Source organism: Lissotriton vulgaris, chromosome 7 (assembly GCF_964263255.1).
Source record: "Lissotriton vulgaris chromosome 7, aLisVul1.2, whole genome shotgun sequence".
Lineage (NCBI taxonomy): Eukaryota > Metazoa > Chordata > Amphibia > Caudata > Salamandridae > Lissotriton > Lissotriton vulgaris.
In genome coordinates, this window is record NC_141695.1 from 554,875,422 (window position 1) to 554,897,670 (window position 22,249).

Consider the following 22,249-nt stretch of genomic DNA (forward strand, 5'->3'; position numbering starts at 1 on the left):
GGGTACTGGTGGCCACCGTCTGTGGTCCGGTGCTCTGAGTTACTCTGCTTGTGTGAGGCCCCACTTGCGTGAGTGTCTGCAGGCGCGGGGCAGAGTGCCATGTGATGTGGGCTGTGTGCCCCTATTGGGAGGAGCCCTCTCCCGCCCGGGCTCGCACACGGAGACGGCCAAGTTCGGGTGCATGTTGAAAGACAACCCCGTCGTTACCCACCCCGTTTACCACCAGTGCTGCAAGGGCATTACTCACTGTTCCAGGTGTCCACTGTTCAATCGGCTAGCAGGGGGGGGGGGGGAGGGAGATACCCCCAGCAGTGGTGGACGCCAGTTGCGCACCATCTTCCAGTCGACCACCGACGGCCCCCCCCCCGTTGCGACAAGACCATTGCAAACTTCACTTACGGAATCAGTGGATCATGTCAGAGGTTTGTGGCGTGACGACAGGCAGGTCCACCGAGATCTGAGAGTTCGGGATCCCGTATATGGTCTCGTCGTCGTCGCTTGGTACTGGCTGTTGACCGTCCTCCGGGGCCGTCTCTTGGGAGGGCGAGTTGCTCAGTTGAGAAACCCTCCGGAGTGCGTTGCGCTGTTCTTGGAGCATCTGGTCTAGCGGGGGAGAGTGACGTGCCCCCTCCTCCGCATGCTGGGACTGCTGAGTTCTGTGTCTGTGGCGGCGTCGCGGCCCGCGCGGCCTAGTCCTCGTTTCGCCCCCGCGAGAGCGCTTGGGTGCCGTGTCCGTGCCTCCATCCAGCCACTCACTGGCCTCCTCAGGGGTGCCGAAGAAGTAGGTGTTGTCCCCCGCCACCACTCTCAGTTTGGCAGGGAAAAATAGGGAGTACTTGAGGCCCGCGGTGCGTAGTCTCCGCTTCACTTCCATGAAGTCGTGCCTCTGGCGTTGTACCTGGATTGTATAATTAGGAAAGAACATGATCGACGCATTGTCTATACGTATCTCGCCCAGTCGTCGTGCCTCCCGCAGCACCGTGTCCCTGTCTCTATAGTTCAGTATTCTGAAGAGCAGTGGTCTCGGGTTGGCGCCGGTGGTATGGGGCCTCGTCGGCACCCGGTGTGCGCGCTCCACAACGAAGTGGGGTGATAGCGAGCCTTGGGGCAACAGGGTCCGTAGCCATTCTTCCACACGTTGCGCTGGGTGGTTCCCCTCCCATTTTTCAGGAACCCCCACAAGTCTGATGTTGTTGCGTCTCGCCCTCCCTTCCGCGACCTCGGCCCTGTCTTCCAGGAACTCCACTCTGTTCAGGAGGTCCTGCACCTGCCTGTCCGTCTGGGTGACCTTGGGCTCAATCTCCTTCACTGCTCCTTCCAGGGCCTTGGTCCGGTTGGATAATTTCCTGTGGTCGTCGCGCAAGAGGGTCAGGTCCACAGCGACTCCATCAATTTTGGACTCCAGAGAGGTTCTGGTTTGCTGCAGTGACTGTTCCATGCGCTCCACAGCTGCCAGCATGCTGTCCAGCCTCGAGGCCAATTGTTCGGCGGCCATTTTGTGCAGCAGTTTGTCTGTCTTCCCCTTTGGCGGGGCCCCACCAGTCCCAGTGCGGGTCCGCACTCCCCCGGACATGTGCGGGTGGTGTCTGTCCGGCAGGGTCGTCGCCTGTGCTGCTTCGGTGATGGTGTCCCCGGATGCGCTTCACTCCTGGGTGGGGAGCTCAGTGGTCGGCAGCCGTCCCCTTAGTCGAGGCCGTCGTTGTTGCACCAGGGGGTGGGAGGAGGGGGTCCGCCAGGAGGTACCTCACCCTATCGCCCCCTGGCTGCGCCTTGCCGGTCCGGGTGTTGTGGAGGCCGAGGAGGCGTGTGTGCTGCGTGTGCCCGTGGGGTCTGGGCAACTCAGTCCGGGCCAAATCCTCCCACTAATTGTGCCCCACTGTCCCCCAGGCAGCTTCCACCTCCGTGGGGGGGGGGGCCCGCAGGTGGGCCCGGCGCTGGGCGCCTCTCCGTGTGTCCTCAGTGCAGGGGGGGGATGGCCGTTCCATCCCCGGCAGCCGCGTGTCTCCCAGGTCGGGGTTCCAGGCCCTTAGCGTCAGGCTTGGGGGCTGCTGCTTCCTGCCGGCCCCTCTGCGTCCGTGTGGGCGTGGTGAGCTCCCCGGGTGGCGCCGGTCGCTGTGTGACCCCCCCAGGGGAGGGCTGCTGGCCGCTGGGGTACCCGCTGCCCCCGCGCCTCCTCTGGGTCGGTCCCTGCCTTCTGGTGCCTCACCTCGGTCTGGGGCAGCGGGTGCGTGGGGGCCGCGACGTAGGCAGGGGGCGCCTGCTCCCCCCGTCGTCCGGGCCCGTCTCCGGTGTTCCGCAGCTGTTTGGGGCGGCCTCCGGACCTCCGGTGGGTTCACTCGGTGGGGCAGTTGGCAGCCCGTGAGTCCCAGGCAGCTCGGTGAGGGTGGTCCGTCGGGGCCTGTCCGCTAGGCCCAAGCCGCGGTCTTTCCCGGCTGCTCCGCCGGCCAGGGGGCGCCCAGTCCCGCAAGAGGGTTGTAGGAGAGGTCGGGGTCGGCCCGTCGGTGCCCGGAAATAAAAGGTCGCCAGAAGTGCCGCAGCGAGCTCCGGGGGGGTCCGCTCGAAGTTCCAGGCGGCCACGATGGAAATTGGCGGATAATTGGCTCAGGGAAGGGGAGCCGATAGCGGAGCTCTACCCAAGAGCGTCCGCCGCCATTGCGTGCTTAGCCACGCCCCAACACTCCGACTTAACTCTTGACAGAGCTGTAGAGATTGCCTCGGCCTATTTTAGGGCCCAAGAACTTCAAAAAGGAAAAGATGAACCCCCATGGAAGCCCTCTAACCACCCGTCGGTCAGACCACCCCGTCCTTTTTCCGCTTCCAAAAAGCCAGAGACAGTAACTTTGATACCCCAACATCTTCCGGTCTTCCCCAGACCTGTAGCCCCTTCAGGACCCCAGTGTTACCATTGTGGGGGTTTCGGACATATTGCCAGAGTATGTCCGCAGAAAGAAGAGCCCATGGAGGTTGGTTTCACCAAGGTGCTATACAACGGACCCCAGGGTGTGTCCTTCCATCGTACAATCGCTGTCAATGGAGCACCCCGAGAGGCTTTAGTAGATACAGGAAGCAAACAGACTTTGATAAGACCTCATTTAGTTCCTGGTTCACCTGCCATCCTTACAGGAGTGGTGAACATTCAGTGTATCCATGGCGATAACAAGTTGTATCCTTTAACAGATCTTGATATCCAACATCATCCTCACCAGACTCCTGTTAAAATGAGAGTTGGACTCCATCCCCAGTTACCTGAACCCATGATACTAGGTACAGACTATCCAAGGTTCACCCAGCTTTTAACAGGAGAGGGAGAGAACGATATCGATTGGAGGGAAGAAGCCCCGTTTTTTTCTGAGCCCGACATTGAGGGGGATCAGGGTAAAACCCGGAAGAGTAGACGACAGCGAAGAGAGGAAAAACGAAAAGTGAAACCAGCTCTCCTGACCAATCCGGAATCTTCCCTGTGGGAGCATGATCAAAACTTTCGAGCAGCACAAAGAGAAGACACTACCCTTCAAGAGGCATGGAAACAAGCAAACGAGCAGGAGGACCCACTTCACGTAGGTCCACAATTCTTCTTGAACAAAGGACTGCTGTATCGAAAGGCTGGTCCAACACAACCTTCCCAACTCTTAGTACCGGTACCCTTTCGGGAGAAAGTTTTATATTTGGCCCACAGTCACCTGCTAGGAGGACATTTTGGAGGGGAGAAAACTGAGAAAGCTATATTTAATAGATTCTATTGGCCAGGGATATATCACCAAGTGAGGAAATATTGCAAAGAATGTGTAGTGTGTCAAAAAACCAGTCAGAGTCTTCCGTTGCGGGTTCCCTTGAAACCGCTTCCTGTGATAGATGTGCCATTCTCACGAGTTGGGATGGATATTATAGGGCCCCTTCTTCCTTCCCGCACCGGCTATAGATATGTCTTAGTCCTAGTCGACTATGCGACGAGATTCCCTGAGGCAGTAGCCTTGAGACAACCGAATACCACACAGGTAGCTAAAGCCATGATCAACATCTTCACTCGGGGTGGATTTCCAAAGGAAATCCTGACCGATCAGGGTACACCATTTACATCCCGTCTGATGAAAGAAGTGTGTCAGCAGTTGCATATTAAGCAAATCCGCACTGCTGCGTACCACCCCCAGACTGATGGGTTGGTGGAACGCTACAACTCCACTCTAAAGACCACCTTAAAAAAATTACTCAATTTGGAAGCCAGGAAATGGGAAGATATGCTGCCCCTAGCACTTTTTGCTATCAGGTGTCATGAACAAAAAAGTTTGGGTTATTCCCCTTTCGAACTCCTTTATGGTAGAAGACCCCGTACTCTTATGGATATGGCTAGAGAGGAGTGGGAAGAGGAAACTGATACCAGCAAACCCTTGTTAGAGTACGTGGCTGGTCTTATGTCCCAACTAAATCAAGTCTGAGAAATTGTGCGAACAAATCTAGAACAGGCCCAAGTAGCGCAGAAAAAGCAGTACGACAAATCCACTAAAGAACGAAGTCTGGAAGTTGGAGACCAGGTTCTCTTATTGCGACCCTCTTCTGAACATAAATTGTTGAGCCAATGGCAAGGTCCCTTTGTAGTCGTAGAGAAAGTCACTCCCGTTACCTATAAACTGGAAATGGATTCACAGACACAGACCACCCAAATTTTCCATATAAATCTGTTAAAAAAGTGGGAAGGACCTCCTCCAGCACTAATAGCACAGCAACCTACAACCCTCATAGAACAAAGCATAAGTTCAGATCTTGCTGAGAACTTACAAAGAGACTTAAGGGAGACCTTGGCTCCGTTACAAGATGTCTTTTCCTTGTCACCGGGTAGAACAACATTGATAGAGCATGAGATTCACACCCCCCCTAGACAAACGGTTCGGTTAAAACCCTACCGTATACCCGAAGCCCGGAGGGCAGCCATCGAAGAGGAAATTCAGCAAATGTTGCGTATGGACATTATAGAACCCTCAACCAGCGAGTGGTGTTCCCCGGTAGTTTTAGTTCCTAAACCGGATGGTTCCATCCGCTTTTGTATCGAGAGGTGAACAAAATATCGCAATTTGATGCCTATCCCCTCCCTAGAGTCGATGAGATGGTGGAAAAACTGGGTAAAGCCCAGTACGTCAGTACCCTAGATCTCTGTAAGGGATACTGGCAGGTTCCTTTAAGATCTCAGGACAGGGAGAAAACCGCCTTTTGCACGCCTACAGGATTGTATCATTTTAAGGTCCTTCCTTTCGGCCTTCATGGCGCACCAGCAACCTTTCAGAGGTTAATGAATATAATCCTACAACCTCATCGTCAATATGCTGCCGCATACTTGGACGATATCATTATTTTCAGTAACTCGTGGAAGGAACACCTGTATCATCTGACCCAAGTTGTTCAGGCCCTAAAAAAAGCTGGTCTTACTATCAACCCTGCTAAAAGCCATCTGGCGTCCGAAAATGTAAAGTATCTGGGGTTCCTCCTGGGAGGCGGTACCATAAGACCCCAAGCAGAGAAAGTAGCCACTATAGAACAGTTCCCTTTCCCAACCAACAAAAAGGATTTAAGAGCCTACCTAGGCCTATTGGGATATTACAGGAGATTCATTCCTCACTTTTCTGAATTAGCGAGTCCCTTAACAGACCTATTGCGGAAGACAGGACAGGCTGAGAAAACCTTAAAGAACCCTACCTCTATCGAATTAACAGCTTTTCAACAACTAAAAAGTGCTATTACGTCCCAACCAGTCCTCACTAATCCTGATTACAACAGGCCCTTCATACTACAGACAGATGCCTCAGACCATGGCATTGGCGCTGTGTTATCACAGGAGGCGGAGGACGGGAAAGAACACCCTGTACTCTTCATTAGTAGGAAATTATTTCCTAGGGAAACCAAATATGCTGTCATTGAGAAAGAGGCTCTAGCCATTAAGTGGGCTGTAGAAGCCCTCAAATATTACTTGGATGGACGAACCTTTCTCCTGTATACGGACCATGCTCCCCTTGAGTGGTTGTCCAGGAATAAAGGGCACAACCAAAGGATCCTGCGATGGTTCCTCGCTTTACAACCCTTTCGGTATACAGTCCACCATAGGAAAGGAAGAGACCATACAAATGCCGACTTTATGTCCCGATATCCCTGTGACCCTCTTTTTTCTGACAGAGGTACTAGGGAAGGGAGATGTGAGGAGGAGGACCCGCCCCTTAGGAGTAACGTACAGGACACTCCTTCCGCGTGGACACCTTACCAGTATGAGGACGAAAACCATCCCGGAACAGTTTCACTAACCCGCCATTCTGCCCTCCTCCCGCAGCCTTCCCGGCGTGACCCGGAAGAACAACAAACTTGGATGGGAGGAGTTCCCGTCCCGATGGACCAATCGGATCTCTCCAAACTTCCGTCCGTCCCAGTAGAAATACGGGACGGAAACTCCTTGGCCCTGTCGACGACGAAGGAACCGGAAGTAGACGCCGACCAGACCTGGAACGAGTGTGCAGAGAACGCCGACATCGGAGAAGACGCCGATTCCGGTACGGAGGACGAAACCTGGACAGACGAGTGGTGGATCCCGGAGGACGTACGAGCCGCCATGACTCAGGAGAGTTGTGGCTCCTAGTGGTACGTGACGGGACAAGGGCTTAGGGAAGGGGTGGGGGTGTAGCCAACGGGACGGGCGGGTACGGGGTAGAACAAAACTTCCCCTGCGTCCTTCCTTACACTCCTCAATCTGACTTCCTTGATAACGGCTGTAAATCACCACCATAGTATGATTGCGAACCCCACGTGTAACCCTATCTTTCCGTAAACTCTTTTGTTTCAGTTCTTGATAAAACCCTCACGACCCAGTCCCTCTTTCACTTCCTTGGTTATGGTGACGGACATTTCGTAGAAAGTACAGCACCTCTAAAGCCACTCTCTTTTTGTTTGAGGTAACTTCGGAACCGGGTGACGCCCTGAAACCCGTAATAGGTTTCCGACAAAAGACCAAGCCTCTAGAAGCCTAGAAGGAATCCTGACGCTTCGACTACCGGATTTTCTAAGGACTTTGTTATCGTTGACCACAGTTCCACTCCTTGTTTTGCCTTACTTACTTTCAAATAAATCCTCAATATTAACCCTATCCGGCCTCCCCGCTTCTGCTTCCGACCATCCCTCCGACACCCCTGCATAGCCCCTTCTACTCACCTGTTACCCTGAGCATTACCGTAATCCCCTAATCAAAGTGGATATTGTTGTATTTGCAGTAGTATGCACAGATATAATGGCTTTTGGATAAAGTCTATACATATGTAAGTGAATTTGATGTAGTGGGAATGTACTAGCAGGGGATAGTTCTAATATAGACAGTCTTGGGTGTGCCAAAGACAAATGTCACTTGATGTCTGTCTTCTGAGTCCTCTGAGATGTAGGTGGAGCTGTGCATCATTTTAGTATAAAGCATGCTCAATGTTGTGAGTTCAAATAGAAATGCCTTTAAATATTCTGTTTATTTGATCACATTTGGTGTGCTTCAAAGACAGGTAAATATATGGCTATGGCTTCCGACAAATTGGTGCTTATTCTTATGCTTATGAAAAGGGTGTTCCAGGCCTTTGCGTGGAGATGGGAGATGGAGCCTCCTCTGTTGCTGCAGATACGTGGTATCTGTGAGATGGCGAGATGAGCAGAGTGGAGGTTCCTGGGAGGTAGGTGGATCCCGGAGGACGTACGAGCCGCCACGACTCAGGAGAGTTGTGGCTCCTAGTGGTACGTGACAGGACAAGGGCTTAGGGAAGGGGTGGGGGTGTAGCCAATGGGACGGGCGGGTACGGGGTAGAACAAAACTTAACCTGCGTCCTTCCTTACACTCCTCAATCTGACTTCCTTGATAACGGCTGTAAATCACCACCATAGTATGATTGCGAACCCCACGTGTAACCCTATCTTTCCGTAAACTCTTTTGTTTCAGTTCTTGATAAAACCCTCACGATCCAGTCCCTCTTTCACTTCCTTGGTTATGGTGACGAACATTTCGTAGAAAGTACAGCACCTCTAAAGCCACTCTCTTTTTTGTTTGAGGTAACTTCGGAACCGGGTGACGCCCTGAAACCCGTAATAGGTTTCCGACGAAAGACCAAGCCTCCAGAAGCCTAGAAGGAATCCTGACGCTTCGACTACCGGATTTTCTAAGGACTTTGTTATCATTGACCACAGTTCCACTCCTTGTTTTGCCTTACTTACTTTCAAATAAATCCTCAATATTAACCCTATCCGGCCTTCCCGCTTCTGCTTCCGACCATCCCTCCGACATTTGATGTCAGAAGTGGGATCGGAAGCCATGGAGGCCGTCATTAAGAAGATGTCGGAAGGACAAGAACGTTTGGAAAAAGTTATGACCCAATTCCTGGAAACCGCAGAAACGGATAGAGAGGCAATGCGCAAAGCGCTTACGGGACAACAGCAGTCCCAAGAAACCGCAATAGGGAAGTTGGCAGAAACTTTGAAATCACTGCATTGGAAATGTTCACTTTGGGTGAATGTTTCATGAAGCTTCAATCACCTAGTGAGCTAGTAAAATAATGGGCAAGCGCAGTTGGGAGCCAGTGACAGGGTAGGGATCTTATGAAGTCAGGTAGGACTGAGTCCAGCCCCCAGGCTTTACTTTGAAGTGGAATCAGGGCAGGGACATAGCCCTCTCCCCCTAATCCTGTCAGGATAACCCTCTCTTCTACACACCAGGCTCTTTATATATTGTGTGGGAGCAATACACATCATGCTGCAGGAGAGACATTAAAAGTCAGGTGACTCTGGACATTGGGAGAAAGGAACATTTGGCTTCAGGAGCTAAATGCCAACTTTCCAACAGTGTAATATTTTTTTTTTAATTGTCTTTACTGAAGTTGTATAGTAGTTGGTCATGCCATACACATGATTATAAAGGTATTCCCACACAGCTTTACATACATACCAAATAGTCACATTATACCAGAACATTACAGATGTGAAGTCTATGCCCACAGGGGCAATGTGAGGCAAAGGCAGGCACACCCAGGTGAGGAGAAGGCAAAAAGGAAAATAGATGGGGGTTAACTGGCCGTACTTTGCTCCAGAGTGCTAAGATACATACGAAAGGGTGATCAGATATCTTTAGGGCGAGTTGCCAATGGCTATAGGTTGGCGTACTCCTCTCCTATGCCCTCACACCTACTCATGCTTCCTAGCCATTCTTTAAATGTGGATGGCCTGGCACTTCCCCATCTCAGAGCTATCTCCCTCTTTCCCAGTAACAGTGCCATGGAAATGAGGCGGCGGCATGCACTAGGTAAATCTTGCGTATACCCCAATAGGGCAACCGCAGGGTCTGGGGTCATCACAATGTCAGTCATGGCAGAGATGTGTGTATATGTGCTTTCCCAGTACTTGACCACCACCGGGCATGTCCAGGATTGGTGTGCAAAGTCTGCCTTGGGGGCATGGCATTTCAAACATTTATCTGATCTGGTCAAATTCGGCGATGTCAGATGGTGAAAGGTGTACGGAGGTATTTAAAATGGATCCGTTTGTGTCTTTGATGAATAGAAACACGTTTTGTCTACGCTCAGCAGTACTTCCACATCTGATCTGTTAATGGAGTCCCCAACTCTGTCTCCCTGACCTCCCGCACCAGCGCAGTGGTGTCTGTTTTTAAGTCTAGATGTCATGTGTACGCCATGCCGTCTGCAGCTGTAATGATAAGTGTTATGGTCAGAGGCAGGAAGTCGTCAGGGGGGGTGGGTAGGAGGGCTTGAGTGACCATAGGGTATTCTGAAGACTCTTAACCCCTTGCCTGCGGTCGGAATTCCGCTCCTCTGCGGCACATTCCGATCGCGGGCGTGACGGCTCCCGGCCGTCATCAGTACACAAGCACTGCGTGCCATGACGGACGGGAGCCGTCACCAGCATGCAAGGGGTTAAAGACGAAGTGGTCCATATAGGAGGTGCCTTGTGCCTTCGCGTTTTCCACTGGGTGTAGGATATGACCGTCTGGGAATAAGTCACCCATGGTGTGTAATGAATTTCTGTTTAGTGTGTGTTTGACCAGTGCCTCTCATGTAAGTGGGAGCCACTAGTTGTCATGCAGAGGGATAGCAGCGGAGTAAAGGGTCCCGCTACATAGCATGCGCCGCAACCTCCGCCATGTCCAGCTGGTCTTAGAGAACATTTGAATATCATCAGTCTCCAATGTCAGGTTCCTGGCAAAGCACAAGTATGAAATTGCACATACGATCTCCAGTCTTGATTTAGACATTCTTTTTATTACAGAAACCTGGGCAGATGCTGCCTCTAACCCAGACTTAGTCACTCCAACCCCTACTGGACTTCGGGCTATCAGGATCGACAAGCCATTAAAACGAGGGGGTGGAGTAGCAATTATTTTTAGGGAGTAGTTCACAGAAACCTTTCATCCTACCTCCAATCCCTCGTATGAGGCTCTTCACTTTGCCCTCAAGCTCAGCCCAAGTTTGACCTTCAGAGGCATTTTATCGTACCGCAATTTTACTCTGAATCTAGATAGTCTTCTAGAACCAACTCTTTTAGACAATGAATTCACCATCCTTGGAGACTTCAATTTTTACCTTGAAGATAAGGATAATAGGGATATGGGTGCACTACTAGACACATTGGGAGCTGCAGGCTTAGCTCAGCTAGTATAGACCCCCACCCATGAGGCTGGGTATGCGATAGACGGCATCTTTACCTCAGCCCAAGGACTTACAAAATGAAACCCTTCCTTTGACATGGTCAGATCATTTGTTAGTTAAGTTCAATCTCCCAGTACCCACTGTTGGGCACGGAGGGACCACTAAGCACCCTTCCTCTACCTACATACAGTGGAATAAAGTAGATAAAAAGAGCTTCCAAACGCATTTGGAGGACTCTCGGCTACTACTAAATGGTCACCCAGAGTTAGTGGTCACCAAATATACTGAATGGCTTAACGACGCAGTTAAGGCCTCAGTGCCTACAAAAAAACCTCAGGGAATAGGAGTACCCCTTCTGCCCCCTGGTTCTCTGACACAATACGGAAGGAAAATCAAAAGTGCTGTCAACTAGAAAGGTGTTGGAGAGCGAATTACCACACACCCGAAAGAGAAGCCTATAGAACTTCCCCAAAACAATATAAAAACTTACTGATATCAGAAAAAAAGGGACTTCTTTACTAAACAGATTGAGAAAGCACAAAACTCCTCTAAAGAATTATTTGCAGTAGTAGGTAAACAAGCCATACCCAAAACACAGGGATCAAGGACAAACAATAGTTTTGTGTTGACATTGCAGCAGCTTTTAAAGCCAAAGCACTGGACATTTTTAAGGTCTTTGAGGATTCATAAGTTCACTTTTCCACCATTCGACCGACAAGCCCTGAGTTTAAAAATAACACCCTTCTCAGCTTCCCCCCTACTTCATCAGAAGCAGTGGAAAAAAATATATAAGAGAAGCAAAGTCAGGATCTCCTTCGGACCCATGCTCATCAGCATTTCCGAAAGAAATAGCGGAAGTGGTGAGCCCTCCTTCCACTGCTAAAAAAAAAACAATCTGGATGGGACTAACCCGAACAATTATCGTCCTACAGCCCAGCTGTCGCTGCCAGCCAAAATAATCGAAAAAATCATAAATATTCAACTATCCCAATTTATTTGTGATAATAATTTGCTCGATCACTCCCAGTTTGGCTTCCACCACGAGCATAGTAAGGAAATGGCACTCATTAAAGCCACATGGAAATCAGAGCGGTGATGGATGGAGGAGGCACAGCCGCCCTTGTACTCCTCGATCTGACAGCCGCTTTCGATACTGTAGATCACTCTCTCCTGCAACAGCGGTTGGAGAGCTGGGGGGTCAAGGAAAGGGCATTAGCTTTGCTGTCCTCCTTTCTCAAGGACAGGCGACTAACAGCATTGTAGATGGGGTATCAGTCAGAGCCTTATACCCTCCCGTGCGGAGTACTACAAGGCTATTCTTTAAGCCTTTCTCTTTTCAATGTCTATATCTCCGAACTTGCTTTTCTGATCCGGGACTTTGGTATTAGTCTGACATCCTATGCCAACAACATCCAGATAGTGGTGGCTGCCTATAGAAATCAGGCCTCTCCTGCTCAACAATTTCAGAATTGCATGAGTGCAATAAATAGATGGATGAGTACACATTGTCTCAAACTCAATTCTGAAAAAAACGAAGTTGTACATTTTAGCAATATGCAACCAAACTGGGGCAATCTGTGGTGGCCGGCAGAGATGGGTGAAGCACCAAAACCAGCGCTCAAGGCTAAGAACTTGGGAGTATGGTTTGACAATAAATTAGCACTCTCACATCAGACAAATGCAATTGTATCCACCTCCCACTTTCTTATCAAGAAAATAAGGAAGATCTTTCCTTACATCCCGCGGACACTAGGAAGACAGTGATAACATCGCTAATCCAGTCCAAACTGGACTATTGCAATTGGCTTTATTTGAACATACAAAAGCAATGTTTAAAAAAGCTTCAGACTGTTCAAAACACAGGGGCGCTGCTACTGATCAACATTCCTAGGCACAAATCAGTATCCAAAGCGATTCGCATCCTGCCCTGGCTCCCTGTATCACAAAGTATTACATTTAATGCACTGTGTCTGGCTTACAAAGCACTGAACCACACAGGATCTTTTTTTCTTCAAAATCTTTTAGTTTGGTATGAACCAGCCAGACATCTTCGTTCTAAAGGGGCCAGACTCCTGACAGTACCTAGAATTTGATCATCTCACTGAGGCGGCCGCAGCTTTCTCTACTGCACCTCTAAACTCTGGAATACACTCCTGAGTGAGCTCAGAAGTGCTAGCTCCCTCACCATCTTCAGGAAAGGACTAAAAGCCGGGTTATTCCAGAATTAGACGCTTGGTCGGGCTTACTGTGTTCTCAGCACCAAGACAACCCCGAGTATTCGTGCGCTTTATAAATCCCATTAACATTAACAATGGAATGCCCTGCAGTAGGATCTGTAAGTGAAATAGACCATCAATTTGGGCTCACTATGGGCGGATGTATGGAATGCGGGCATCGAGATGGAACCAGTTATAAGTATAGTGGCATTGTGCGGCCAGGTAGTTGAGGCAAACGTCTGGGACCCCGAGACTTCCCAGCTCGTAGGGAATTATTAAAGTGTCCCAACGCACCCGAGGTGTAGGCACCATGTTCTCTCTAGGCTGTGAGTCTCCGATCCTAATGTCCAGGGTCGTAGGAGGAGAACGTCTAGCACCGCCCACCTCCGGGCGCATAGTCGGAGAGCCCTGGGACGCCGGGGACCCCGCACGGATTTCCTTGCACAGAGCGACCGCCTCCGATAGGGAGTCCATGATCCTAGTGCGTTCTTTGTATTCCACTCGTAGGTGTGCTGGATATAGCATGGCGTACTTGACGCTGAGTTTTTGGAGCGTGCATTTGACGTTATTTCCCATGCCAACCTAAGGGCGGTGTCCCCATCCCTGTAGTTGAGTATTATGTACCGTGGTGGTGCGCTCTCAGGGTGCCGCAGTCCCAACCATCGTTATTACGCAGCGACCTTGCTTCAAGGACATTTTTGATAGCCACTTGCTTCATCACACGTTCCATCTTTTCCAGTCTTTTCGCTATCAAAGAGGTGGTGTTCTCTAAGTCGGAAACCCGTCTCTCATCTCCTTCAAGACGGACCCCCTGCCTGTCCAGCTGCTCCCCCAGTTTGTCCATGCGTCCAGCTAGTGTATTAAATCGCACCTACATCGCGCCATATCCCTTCTTTAGCTCAGCCATGATAGTTGCCATACTACTGGTCGCAGTGGCATCCAGGCCTCTATCCGTAGGCTCATCTGTATCAGAGTGGGAGCGATTGTGAGAAGTTGGCCCGATATGCAACGTTCGCTATTCTAGCGACCGCTATGTATCGTTCCAACGACCCTTATGGTGTTTGGTTGTAAGTCAACCTATAGACCAGCTATCCTAGTAGCGTGGATACGAGCAGTCTAAGGCTAAAGACTCGAGAGGGCGCGTTAAGCCAGCTGTTTACCACACATGTACCCCTTGAACACCCAGTGAAAGGACACCACACAAGTGTTATGAAAATAAACAATATATTTATTAAGAATCACAACAGCCCTGTACTCTTTATGAGGACAGGGTACTAAGCACAAACCAAATCTCTTTAGCAAATACTTCAAGTGCACAGTTTAAAACAAGTGTCCGGGGACACGGAAAGATTAAGGCAAGTCGGAAGCGAGGGACTCGGGACCCTAGAGTAAGGAGGCTATGCAGGCACCGAAATGCCGAGTTACCTAGCCACGAGGGCTGCGGCTGCAAGTCTTACAGGCGTCGGGGTCTTCGCTGACGAGCCAGGAGCCGGAAGAAAAGGAGTTGCTGGCCGGCGACCAGTGGTGAATAGTTCGTAGGGATCCAAGCCTGGATCGGAGATTGATGAAACCTGAAAGCAGAGGGGACCAAGTTCGTACTACTAGCCAGTAGTCAGAGGGTACCAGGAAGGCACCAGTTGGCCGTCACCTCGACCAGGTGAGTGGGCGACGCTAGGCTCTGCAGTCTCACGGACCAGGAGGCGTTGTCGGCGACCACGGTGGAGGTGCGAGCTGTCCCACGACGGATGTCGCTGTCGGCGTCTTGAGTGGACCAGGAGGGTCCGGGGTGCTTCTCGAAAAGATGGAAGCAAGGGCCAGTCTGGAGCAACCAGACCGGCAGTGTTGATTCTCAGATGTCGTCACAGAAGGGCACAAGCCAGCGGCTAGTGACCAGACAACGTGTTGAGCAGCGAGCAGAAGGGCCCCACGCAGATCGTGGAGATGCTGGGAGACTGCACTTCGGTGCTGGAGCGGCTCAGGGTCGGGGCTTCTCGGACCCCAGAGCACTCACCAGAGAGTTACCTCGATGGTCGTGCTGGTTTTTAAGAGCGTGCAGGTTCTGATGATGGCCGATCCCTCGAGGTCTCGTCGCACCCACAGATCACAGCTGAGCTGATGACGTGGGTAGAGGTCAGAGGTGCCAGGGAAGCCGGTTTCTCGTCGAGCTGGGCCGTCGGATTCCTTGAGGAAGGACTTACAGCAAACCGCAGAGTTCTTAGTTGGTGCCCGCTGATGCAGGGTGACTACTCCTTAGTCACAAGGGAGAAATCTTGAGAAGAGTCTTGAAGTCCTTTCGTAGAAAGTATTCTTGATTCAAAGATGATCTAATTTGAACAGGGGGCCCGCTCCTATCTTTATACTAAAAAAGGGGGCTGACCCGGTGACTAGGTCCTGCCTATGGGTGGGACTAGGTGGGGGGTGGTTACACCCCTCAGCCATGCCGGACTTCCCCAGGCCAGGGGCTGGTGTGCCCCTGGAACTGGTTCAGACCGGCCTATGCGTAGTGAGCACCGGGGTGCCACTCAGCAGTCACCTTCCTGTAAAGCCCTGCCTACCCAGGATACACAAAACCATGTCTGGGACGGTGCTAGCACCGCCCCTGACAGGAAACCCTTTGTCCAGGCTCCCCTCGCTGGAAGGACTCCCAGCTGCAGGGGGTCAGACTCGTGTCTGTGGTGGCAGCATCCATTTTGTGGAGCTGAGGCTTCAGTTAACTTTAACCGGGGTTCACAGTTACATACATGTCGTGTCCCTCTAGAAGGGTGGAATGCTAACCCCGTCGCCAGAATTGGCGAGGGGTTAGTATTCCAATTCGTATGACACCTTACTCGACATGTTTTGATAAAGCAATACCAAAGATAGCATTTAACCGCGAGGATTATAATGCACTTAAGAGTATATGGTATGCGATATCATGGAACAGCTATTAGGACTTGATTCCGCAAGCTGCAGACAGGCTCAGCTCATGCCAGAGCACCATCTCAAATGATTCCAAGCACTCTGCCTTCAGGATTGTTAAGGCCTGCCATAGGAGTGACTGATAGGAATCTGTGTGTCCATTTTAGGGTTAGGTATAGGTATACTACACCTACAGCAAAGGGTGATTACACGACTTTGCCCCAGCTGTCATGCAGCCAGTTGTGTCAAATTTAGGAGGCCAGCCAGGGGTGGCATAATACATGCTGCAGCCCCTGGCAGCCCTGGGTACACCCATGCCCTGAGTTACAGGGTCTGATAGGGTGGCCCAGTACCAATTGGAAATGTACCTAGGGTACATGGAATCCATTTTAAAGAGAGAGCAGTAGGCCTGGGGTCCTGATTGGCAGGGTCCCAGGTCGACTATGTCCAAAACCAGCTAAAACACAGGGCAAAAAGTTGGGGGCAACCATAGTCAGGATGTACCTTCCTACACAACCCCCCCCCCAAACGAAAGGAGATAAGGCTATCCTTGTCCAGGTAAGCCTCTATTACCTAAGTGGCCATATAAGGAAGTACCAGCTCTGGCTTGGTTTCCCCCTGTGTCATGGTCCACTAGGCAACCCCTCACCCTAAGGGTATCTGAGGGTCTCCACCATAGGGAATCTCTGTCTCTGGTGTGTCTTGGGAAAGAAGAAGGCTGATGCTGGGATGGAGTGCTGAAGTGAGGCTCCTCTACCTTTGGGCTCAACTTCCTCCAATCACCATTCATCATGTGTGCCTTTCTTTCTTTAGCTGAGATGCACTGAGCTCTCAGGGTCAGCCTCTGGCTACCTAAAGCTGGAGGCTGAGTCCCTCTGTTTGGCTTACTGGAGGGACAGGTCAGGTCTGGGGTTTTTAGGCCCCATGTTTGGCTGTGCTCAACAGTGTCCAGCTGTGGGAGTTCCCTAACTACTTTTAAGGGGGATCCCTCAGGAGTCTGTTCTATTTTCACTTGGCTAGGTTTACCAGCTTCAGTGATCCTAATCTGCTGATTAGGGGGTTCTTTTGGACAGGGGGCCCTTTGGGGTCCACCACTGGCCTCCCTGGTCTCTTCAGCCCTGGGCTGACTGAGGCAGGGTAGAGAGGTGCAGGTTACCTGCTCCAGACTGGGTCCCACCTGGGAAGGGTCCACTACCATCAGGGGCTCTGCCAGGCTAGGCCTGACTACCTCTGGGGCAGTTCCTTCAACAGGGGTAGAGTCAGTTCCCCGAGGAGGCTGGCTCTCACCTAGTGTCTGGGAGGGGGAAGACTCTTCTTCCTCCTCAATGCTCTCTGTTTGAGTGGAGTGATCCATTGTTTCAGGCTTCACAACCTCACTATCTGTCTGAGTAGAGGCTGAGACCATTTCAACCTTGCCAACCTTTTCAGGAGGGCACTCAGTTTGTGTTTGGGCTGTGACTGTCACAGCCCTCCTATCTTGTTCTGGAAATTCTGTCTGAGCCTGGGCAGTGGCTACCACTGCCCTTCCAACCTTTTCAGGGAGGAATGGTGCTTGGACTGGGGCTGTAGCTATTACTGCCCCACTAACCTGTCTGGATAGGCCTATCATTCTGGAGTGAGTCTCTTGCTCCGCCTCAGCCCATGCTGAGAGTTCCAGGTCATTCCCCAGTAAGCAATCTACAGGTAGGTTATCTGTCACTGCCACTCTCATGGGCCCTGTGACATTACCCCAGCTGAGCTTGACTACTGCCATGGGATGCCTTCTCTTCATTCCATGAATGTCTGTCACCTGATAAGTAAAACCAGGGGTCAGTTGAGCAGAGGGGACCAGATGGTCACTCACCATGGTGAGGCTGGCCCCTGTGTCTCTGAATGCCTCAACTTTCTGACCATTCACTAAAACTTCTTGTCTATACTTGCCCAAAATGTGGGGTCCAGTAGTGAAGTTGGCAAACCCCATGCCAGTCTCACAGACAAGAGTGTGGTCAGGGAACCTGGCTAAGCCATAGTCCTCCTGTTGGCCCAGAGTAATGCCCACCACATTCTTGGGGGCACTCCCACCACCTGGGGGATTACCACTAGTGGTAACAGGAGGTTTAGGAGTATTACCTGGGGGTGTATTTCCCTTATTACCATTTTTAGGGCAACTGGCATCACTTTTGTAATGACCCACCTGTTTACAGGTATGGCAATAAGGTTTCTTCTGTTCTGAAGGAGTGTTCTGGGACCCACCACCCTTGTTGGAATTTTGGGGCCCTTGGGAAGTCTTCTCTGTGGATTTATCCCCACCCTTCTCTTGAGGCTTGGTTGATTCCTTTTTCTGGTCACCACCCTGGTTTTTAGGCCTAACCCTGGTTCTGACCCATTTGTCTGCCCTCTTACCCAATTCCTGTGGAGAGGTCAACTCAGAGTCTACCAGGTGCTGATGTAATAGCTGGTTCTGACAATTATTTAAGATTTGCTCCCTCATAATTAGATTATACAATCCTTTAAAATCAGTAACCTTACTACCCAGTAGCCAGCCTTCAAAAGCCTTAGTGGCACAATCAACAAAGTCAGTCCAATCTTGAGACTGAGTTTTCTGGGTGTCTCTGAACAGCATCCTGTATTGTTCAGTGGTTAAACCAAACCCATCAACCAGTACATTCTTCAAGACTTGGTAATTGTTAGCATCCTCCACCCTTGTGGTGAGGAGCTTATCTCTACCTTTACCATCAAAGGAGAGCCACAAGATAGCTGCCCACTGACTTTGGGGAACACCCTGCACAGTGCAGGCTCTCTCCAAAGCAGTAATCCATTTGTGGATGTCATCCCCTTCCCTAAAGGGGGGCACTATCTTATTCAGGTGCTTTTTATCAAAACTCCTTTCCCTATTGCTAGGTTTATTGCTGCCACCAGTGGGAACTAGCCCACATAATTCTTGCTCTCTAGCAAGGGCAAGTCTCTCTTTGGCCAGGGCAAGTTCTTCCCTTTCAATCCTCAGTTTGACTGCCCTTTCTTCAGCTTCATACACTCTCCTCTTAGGGGAAGACATTCCTCTGTGAGAAGAGTTGAGAGAGCCATTGGTTCGAAAGGATCTGTTAGAGCCTCTTGATAGAGACCTAACTCGTCCATTCCCAATGTTAAGCTGACCTGAGAGTGGGCCCAGGAGTCCCCCAGTACCAAGCTCATGTCTGCTTAAGTTGGACCTGCTTAGTCTACTGACTTCTAGCTGTCCCTTATCTGCCTCATCCCCAGACAACTCATCCTCCTCCTCAGCATCATCTGCCTCATGGAGGGGATGGATATCAAAGGGACCCTGTAAGGAGGGCATACTTCCTTCTGGATTAGAAGGGTCTGGGTTACCAGCCCTACTGGCATCATAGGCCTCTAAGAGACCAATCAGAAAGGAAGTGGTGGGGTTAGGCCCCTGTTTTAGTTTCCTGAGAGTACACACTTGTCTCATCTCATGGAAGCTAAGAGCAGTATATTTTGAAGGGATGACCTGTGGAGGGTCAACTGACACAAGGGGAGACTCAGTGTTTCCTCCTGTGACCGACATACTGCTTCTAGTGTGGTGTAAGTGATGCACCTACCTACACTATGTGTTACCTACTGGTCCCTTGCTAGAGTTGCAGCCAAGGTGTGCTAAGCCTTGAGGAGCTACAACAGCTGGTTCAGTAGAACTCAGAGTATTCTAAGCTTTAGTTATATGTACCTAACAGTACTTATGTGATCTTTCAACAAGATATTCTTAGGATACGTGTGGTAAAACAACAGCAAGCTCAAATCCCAACCGCTGCTCACCAATGTGAGAAGTTGGCCCGATATGCAACGTTCGCTATTCTAGCGACCGCTATGTATCGTTCCAACGACCCTTATGGTGTTTGGTTGTAAGTCAACCTATAGACCAGCTATCCTAGTAGCGTGGATACGAGCAGTCTAAGGCTAAAGACTCGAGAGGGCGCGTTAAGCCAGCTGTTTACCACACATGTACCCCTTGAACACCCAGTGAAAGGACACCACACAAGTGTTATGAAAATAAACAATATATTTATTAAGAATCACAACAGCCCTGTACTCTTTATGAGGACAGGGTACTAAGCACAAACCAAATCTCTTTAGCAAATACTTCAAGTGCACAGTTTAAAACAAGTGTCCGGGGACACGGAAAGATTAAGGCAAGTCGGAAGCGAGGGACTCGGGACCCTAGAGTAAGGAGGCTATGCAGGCACCGAAATGCCGAGTTACCTAGCCACGAGGGCTGCGGCTGCAAGTCTTACAGGCGTCGGGGTCTTCGCTGACGAGCCAGGAGCCGGAAGAAAAGGAGTTGCTGGCCGGCGACCAGTGGTGAATAGTTCGTAGGGATCCAAGCCTGGACCGGAGATTGATGAAACCTGAAAGCAGAGGGGACCAAGTTCGTACTACTAGCCAGTAGTCAGAGGGTACCAGGAAGGCACCAGTTGGCCGTCACCTCGACCAGGTGAGTGGGCGACGCTAGGCTCTGCAGTCTCACGGACCAGGAGGCGTTGTCGGCGACCACGGTGGAGGTGCGAGCTGTCCCACGACGGATGTCGCTGTCGGCGTCTTGAGTGGACCAGGAGGGTCCGGGGTGCTTCTCGAAAAGATGGAAGCAAGGGCCAGTCTGGAGCAACCAGACCGGCAGTGTTGATTCTCAGATGTCGTCACAGAAGGGCACAAGCCAGCGGCTAGTGACCAGACAACGTGTTGAGCAGCGAGCAGAAGGGCCCCACGCAGATCGTGGAGATGCTGGGAGACTGCACTTCGGTGCTGGAGCGGCTCAGGGTCGGGGCTTCTCGGACCCCAGAGCACTCACCAGAGAGTTACCTCGATGGTCGTGCTGGTTTTTAAGAGCGTGCAGGTTCTGATGATGGCCGATCCCTCGAGGTCTCGTCGCACCCACAGATCACAGCTGAGCTGATGACGTGGGTAGAGGTCAGAGGTGCCAGGGAAGCCGGTTTCTCGTCGAGCTGGGCCGTCGGATTCCTTGAGGAAGGACTTACAGCAAACCGCAGAGTTCTTAGTTGGTGCCCGCTGATGCAGGGTGACTACTCCTTAGTCACAAGGGAGAAATCTTGAGAAGAGTCTTGAAGTCCTTTCGTAGAAAGTATTCTTGATTCAAAGATGATCTAATTTGAACAGGGGGCCCGCTCCTATCTTCATACTAAAAAAGGGGGCTGACCCGGTGACTAGGTCCTGCCTATGGGTGGGACTAGGTGGGGGGTGGTTACACCCCTCAGCCATGCCGGACTTCCCCAGGCCAGGGGCTGGTGTGCCCCTGGAACTGGTTCAGACCGGCCTATGCGTAGTGAGCACCGGGGTGCCACTCAGCAGTCACCTTCCTGTAAAGCCCTGCCTACCCAGGATACACAAAACCATGTCTGGGACGGTGCTAGCACCGCCCCTGACAGGAAACCCTTTGTCCAGGCTCCCCTCGCTGGAAGGACTCCCAGCTGCAGGGGGTCAGACTCGTGTCTGTGGTGGCAGCATCCATTTTGTGGAGCTGAGGCTTCAGTTAACTTTAACCGGGGTTCACAGTTACATACATGTCGTGTCCCTCTAGAAGGGTGGAATGCTAACCCCGTCGCCAGAATTGGCGAGGGGTTAGTATTCCAATTCGTATGACACCTTACTCGACATGTTTTGATAAAGCAATACCAAAGATAGCATTTAACCGCGAGGATTATAATGCACTTAAGAGTATATGGTATGCGATATCATGGAACAGCTATTAGGACTTGATTCCGCAAGCTGCAGACAGGCTCAGCTCATGCCAGAGCACCATCTCACATGATTCCAAGCACTCTGCCTTCAGGATTGTTAAGGCCTGCCATAGGAGTGACTGATAGGAATCTGTGTGTCCATTTTAGGGTTAGGTATAGGTATACTACACCTACAGCAAAGGGTGATTACACGACTTTGCCCCAGCTGTCATGCAGCCAGTTGTGTCAAATTTAGGAGGCCAGCCAGGGGTGGCATAATACATGCTGCAGCCCCTGGCAGCCCTGGGTACACCCATGCCCTGAGTTACAGGGTCTGATAGGGTGGCCCAGTACCAATTGGAAATGTACCTAGGGTACATGGAATCCATTTTAAAGAGAGAGCAGTAGGCCTGGGGTCCTGATTGGCAGGGTCCCAGGTCGACTATGTCCAAAACCAGCTAAAACACAGGGCAAAAAGTTGGGGGCAACCATAGTCAGGATGTACCTTCCTACAGCGATGTCCCACCGTGGGCCTGGTACGGGGGAAATGTGAGCCTCCTTTGTTTAGGATCTGTTCAGCCCATGCTGAGGCTGTCTTTGAGTATTTTCAGTGCCTGCCTGTCACTGCTTAAGAAAGCGCGCGTAGGTGGTTAGCTGAGAGCGGTAGGATCCACTCAAAAGATCGGTGTTTTAGTGATCCAGAGTTTTAAAGTGCCCTTTAGTGCGCAGTGGCCAAAGCAAGTCGTCTAGGAGTGTGTTTCCCCCGGGGGTCAAC

The 22,249-nt window shown here is 51.1% G+C and overlaps 1 protein-coding gene across 3 annotated transcripts in view; it reads right to left on the reverse strand.

Annotated features, from left to right (window-relative positions):
• HEXD (hexosaminidase D) overlaps positions 1–22,249 on the reverse strand; it is a 231,832-nt gene that overhangs the window by 144,570 nt on the left and 65,013 nt on the right. The gene's annotated exons all lie outside the window — the stretch shown is intronic.